Consider the following 5,984-nt stretch of genomic DNA (forward strand, 5'->3'; position numbering starts at 1 on the left):
TGTCTTTCAAAGTCTGAAGAACTGTTCTAAGGTGATTGGCATGATCTTCTTCGTTCCTTGAATAGATTAGTATGTCATCAATAAAGACAATAACAAACATATCTAAATAAGGTTTGAAGACTCTATTCATGAGGTCCATGAAAGTTGCCGGTGCATTGGTCAACCCAAAGGACATAACTAAAAACTCATAATGACCATATCTGGTTCTGAAAGTTGTCTTTGGAATATCACATTCCCTTACTCTTAGTTGATGATAGCCCGATCTAAGGTCAATCTTCGAAAAGCAAATGGCACCCTGAAGCTGATCGAAAATATCATCAATCCTCGGAAGAAGGTACTTATTCTTGATGGTAACCTTGTTCCACTGGCGGTAATCTATACACATCCTAAGGGAACCATCTTTCTTTCTCACAAATAAGACCAGGGCACCCTAAGGTGAGACACTCGGTCGAATAAAACCCTTATCTAGGAGATCTTTCAACTGCTCTTTCAATTCTTTCAACTCTGATGGTGCCATTCTATAAGGCGGAATAGATCTGAAGCTGATCGAAAAGATCATCAATCCTCGGAAGAGGGTACTTGTTCTTGATGGTAACCTTATTCAACTGGCGGAAATCTGTACACATCCTAAGGGAACCATCTTTCTTTCTCACAAATAAGACCAGGGCACCCTAAGGTGAGACACTCGGTCGAATAAAACCCTTATCTAGGAGATCTTTCAACTGCTCTTTCAATTCTTTCAACTCTGATGGTGCCATTCTATAAGGCGGAATAGATATAGAACGAGTATCTGGAATGAGATCTATGCCGAAATCTATTTCTCTCTCAGGAGGAATTCCGGGTAGATCATCAGGAAAAACTTCTAGAAACTCTCTTACTATAGGAACTGACTGAAAAAGAGGTATCTCAACACTAGAGTCATCAACTCGGACTAAGTGATAGATACAACCCTTTGAAAATAACTTTCTCGCCTTAAGGTACGAAATAAAACGACCCTTAGGCAGTGCTGAACTACTACTACACTCTAAGACTGGCTCATTCGGAAACTGAAACTTGACTGCTCGAGTTTTACAATCTATCGATGCGTAACAAACATGAAGCCAATCCATACCTAGAATGACATCGAAATCTACCATGTCTAACTCAACCAAATCAGCCATGGTACCCTTGTGATTGATGGAAATGGGACAATCACGATAGACTCTTTCTGCTAGAATAGACTCCCCAACTGGAGTAGAAACACGAAAGGGTTCACAAAGTCTTTCAGAAAGAACATCAAACTGATTTGCAACATAAGGAGTTACAAAAAATAAACTTGCTCTTGGGTCTAGCAAAGCATATACATCAAAAGCAAAAACTTTGATCATACCAGCGACAACATTTGGAGAGTTCTCTTGCTCATGGCGACTGGTGATGGCATAGAGGCGATTTGCTCCTCCACCTGTGCTAGAAGTAGCTCCTCTAGGTGCCGTCCTTTCTGGTGGAACAACTGAAGAAGACTGTGCTCTATTGCCCCCATTACCCTGCCTATTCTTTGGACACTCTCGCATGAAATGTCCATTCTGACCACACTTAAAACAACCAATGGAGCCCTCTCGACAAATACCTGAGTGGTTCCTACCACACTTGGCGCAGGCAGGAGGCTTACCACTCCCTTGCGCCACACTACCCGAAGATTGTGCTGGTCTAGCCTTGAAATCCTTCTAATTCTGGCCATCAAATTCACCTCTGTATCTGGGTGTAGGTGCTCTAGAAGATGATGGAGTAGGTCCCTTTTGCCTTTGCTGAAAGAAGGAACGGTTCGAATTACCTTTCTGCTGCCCAAACTCACTACTGGTCTTAGCTCTCTTATTTCTGAACTCTTCTCTGTCTCGCAGCTTTTCTTCCTCAACTTGCTGCATACAGACCATCAACCTTGATATGTCCATGTCCCCGATAAGAATTGCAGCCCTACCTTCCTTACTTGACAACAGAGACAGCCCAACAACAAACAAACTCATTCTATTAGTCATGTCCGCCACCATCTCCGGAGCATAGCGGGATAATTGTTTTAACTTTAAACTATACTCATGAACACTCAAACACTCCTGCTTAAGTGTGAGGAACTCACGTACCTTGGCCTCTTTCAATTCTCGGGGAAAGAAACGCCCCAAGAAAGCTTCCTCAAAACAGGCCCAATTCGCAGGTGGTGCATTCTCAACTCTGCCCCTTTTCCATTGGTCGAACCATGTTCTAGCAATATTCTTCAATTGATACGCAGCTAGTTCAACCCGCTCAGTATCTTCCACATGCATCACATCGAAAATCTTCTTTAACTCTTCAATGAAGTCCTCTGGATCCTCAATAGTGCTTGGACCCCTGAAACTCGGAGGATTCATCCCCAAGAACTCACGAATCCTTGAAGTGTCAGCTCCTTCATGTTGAGCTCCCCTTTGCTGACCAATCTGATTAGTTACAGCTTGACTCAATATCCTAATTGCCTCTTTGAACTCGGCATTAGAAACTTCCCCTTGTGGTTGCACTCCCGGGGCATAAGGTAACTCTTGCTCATCAGCATAATGTCTAGGAAGACGCCCTCTACCAACTCTTCATGGAGGCATGACTATCTGAAACACGCGCAGGCACAGATTAGAACGAAACTTTTTAGAGATCAACTCTATCGCACGAGATGAGTGTGAAAGAAGTGAGAAATCTTCCTAACTGTTGCAGCCTTCCAATTATAGATGTGGCGCGCTTCACATCGATAACTAGCATTCTATAGACACGGCTTCATAGACTCCCTAGGACTCTTGAACTCTGTGCTCTAATACCAAGTTTGTCACGCTCCGAGCCTACAACCTGGGCGGGACCGGCACCCGGAGACCATTGCTGCTCCCAAGAGAACCCTTGGCCTGGCTTTCTTAACTCAACGGAAACCTAACATAACAAAATAACTTAATGCCATGCAAAGACATAAAACAAATTAACTGATGAAATCTGGCCCAAAAGGGCAACTCGAGTCTCAAAATAGAGTATTTACATATATACATAGATGAGAGACTCAAAACTAACTGACTGACTGTCTGTGAAGCCTCTAAAATACGGAGATGGATGTTGGGACAGACCCCGCAACACCCTAATAAAATAAAACTAAGATCACAAAATAATTGAGTCCTCCGAAATGCAATGAGGCTCACCACTGACTCTGGAGTGCTCAGCTGGATCAACGACGTGCTGGATGCTGACCCTGGGTACCTGTGTCTGCATCATAATAAGATGCAGGCCAACTGGCATCAGTACATGGAATGTACAAGTATGAGAGCTGGAAAACTAAGCAACAAAGGCTAGAAGGAAAACTAGAAGAAACTAAATAGCTTACCTAGCTCAACTCAACTCGACCTGACTGACTTCTTTCAATATAAGGCAATTTAAAACAAGTGCGATATAAACAAAGACTGTTTAAAACCTACTATAAACTTTGTGTGTATATAAAGATACAATAAGCCTGAGATGTATATAAAAATACATATGAAGTGATGTATATAAAAATACAATAATCTTTGTGTATGAAAATACAATAACTGCTGTGGGAGTTTCTCTAACCGACAACCATTACATGGAGATATAGTGATGATACAACGATCGACCTCACGCTGTCAGAGCATCCTATACCCGGCCAAAGGTATAGGACTTGAACTGCCTAATGGATCCACTAGTCTATCTGGAAAAGGATTCATCTAAAAAGTATGATCCTTTTCTACCCATGGTGGCTAACATGGTTCTATGGGGGGCTGTGGGTTCTTTGAACGCTCCTCCAACTCGGTGCTCGATACTACTCCCAAAATATACTGGCTCTTATGCTTTTAAAACATTTTTCTTCCTGCTTATTTGAGATAAATACTCAAAACTTAGCTCAAAGGCTGTCTTGGAAATCTCAGTTTCCTCTTTTGCTTCATTTAGAAAGCGATAACTCTTTTTCTGAAAGACTAGCCCGAAGGCTCTTTGGAAATCTCAGTTTCCAATCTTATTTAAGTGTGAAAACATTTCTTTAAAACTTCTTTGGGAATACTTAGTTCCCTAATAAATTTTGAAAATTTGGACTCAACTTTATACTCTTGAAACCCCTTACTCTTTTCTTGACTTGAAACTTGAGACGAAGTTAAAACGTTCAACAACGACTCATGAAAAGCTTTAAAGACTTGCTTGGACTTACTTCTTAACTTTGCTTGACTTGACTCTAACTTCACTGGACATTTATTCAAACTCGCCTTGAATTCAATTATAGATTTAAGGTATATGATCACATGTTTATAGATGAGTTCAGGAGGTTTAAATGTACCTTAGAGTGTTGGAAACAACTATAAAACATAGGTACAATACCAAGGAACATGCATAAGAAGGTATGAAAAGAAAGGGGAAACTTGGCGTCCTTGGCGCTCTGCAAGGCGCGGAGCGCCAGTCCTCAAAGTTCAGAGGGGACCTGCTGGTGCCGGGCTAGGCGCGCCGCCACAAGGGGGAAAGTTCAGAACCCCTTTTGGGGCGCGCTCGCAGGCGCGACGCGCCAACCCTTTGCCCAGAAAACTTGACTTTTTCTCCCTCTTTTTCCAACTCTAAACCACCCTAACTTCAATGGTTTCAACCCCAACCACTAAGGATCATAAAATCCCTCAACATACAGGAGATTCAACTCAAAAACACATATAAAGCATGTCCCAAATCAACAAGAACTTCAACAACACAATCAACAACATCTACAACACAACCAACAACCTTCACCAAGAACAACCACAAACTTTTCTCAATAATAAAGTGAGACAAACTGATCAAAGAATCAGTCTAACACAACAATATAACCAAAAGAATTGGTTAGGGAAAAGACCAAAATGCCCTTAAAATTTCTGGACTGATTTCCTTGCCACAGCCCAACTTCCAAAGGGCATAACCCACTCATACGAACTCAGCATCGAGCAAACTTAGTGGCGTTGGAAAGATCATTCCACAAGCTTGGCAACCATAACTAGAACTACACCTAACTCATCCTAAGCTAGAAGTTATGATTGCTCAAAGTTGGCCAAAAACTCACCTTTTTCCATACTTAGCCAAATTCCCAGATTTTTAAATCTTTCCAAAAATGACTATTTCCAATTCTAAGCCTCTTCATAATTATTTCAAATCACCGGATGTTACAGAGGCACCATATTCGAACTGCTGAACTTGAGTTTGCTTGAGGACAAGCAAAAGTTTAAGTTGAGGAGTGTTGATGAGTCCACAAATTGGACTCATTTAGGGATTTATTTTAATAGAAACAGTGTCCTCGAATGCTTGCTTTATCTCAATACCTGATTAAAATGCTTAAGTTTCAGATATTTGAAGTTTTACTGGAGGCATGGACACTTAGGCGCAAAACGGAGTAAAAAGGGCCTAAAAAGAACAAGAAATGAAAGTCTGCGGATCGTCGAGTCGCCGAATTGACTTGCATTGCCCTTTGTTCCAGTATGCGAAGCCTTGAAGGAAGTGGATCGAAAGGAGAGGAAAGGAGCATTTGGTGAGTCACCGATTAGTTCTGCAAAGTCGTACTGTACCGCCCAATGATCCAGAATACGAGGATGCTGAAGGCAAGACACTGAAGGCGATGAGCTGATTAAAGGGCGGATCTCCAAGTTGATCAGCGATCTCGACTAATGTCGGCGAACGACTCTCTACAACACAATCTGTGAAAACTATAAATACTAGTTAGACTTGTAGTCTTAGTGTGGAACATTTTAGAATAAAAATTATTATTAGTCTATACTATTTTTCTGTATTTTTCACTCATGTTTGGAGAGGGTTATGTGGAGACTTGAAAAAAAAAGTTCATCTTCCCCAAGTTGGAAGTGGGTCTTCTTTATTCTTCTTCTGTAGCTTAATTCAAGGTTTAATTTGTTACACCCAGTTGATTTCTTTATCATGTTAGGTATAATTTCTTATTTCTTGATGTGTGGCGAAAAACCCCTATTCTTGAGGTA

This window comes from Solanum tuberosum, unplaced genomic scaffold (assembly GCF_000226075.1).
Source record: "Solanum tuberosum cultivar DM 1-3 516 R44 unplaced genomic scaffold, SolTub_3.0 scf00006, whole genome shotgun sequence".
Taxonomy (NCBI): Eukaryota; Viridiplantae; Streptophyta; class Magnoliopsida; order Solanales; family Solanaceae; genus Solanum; species Solanum tuberosum.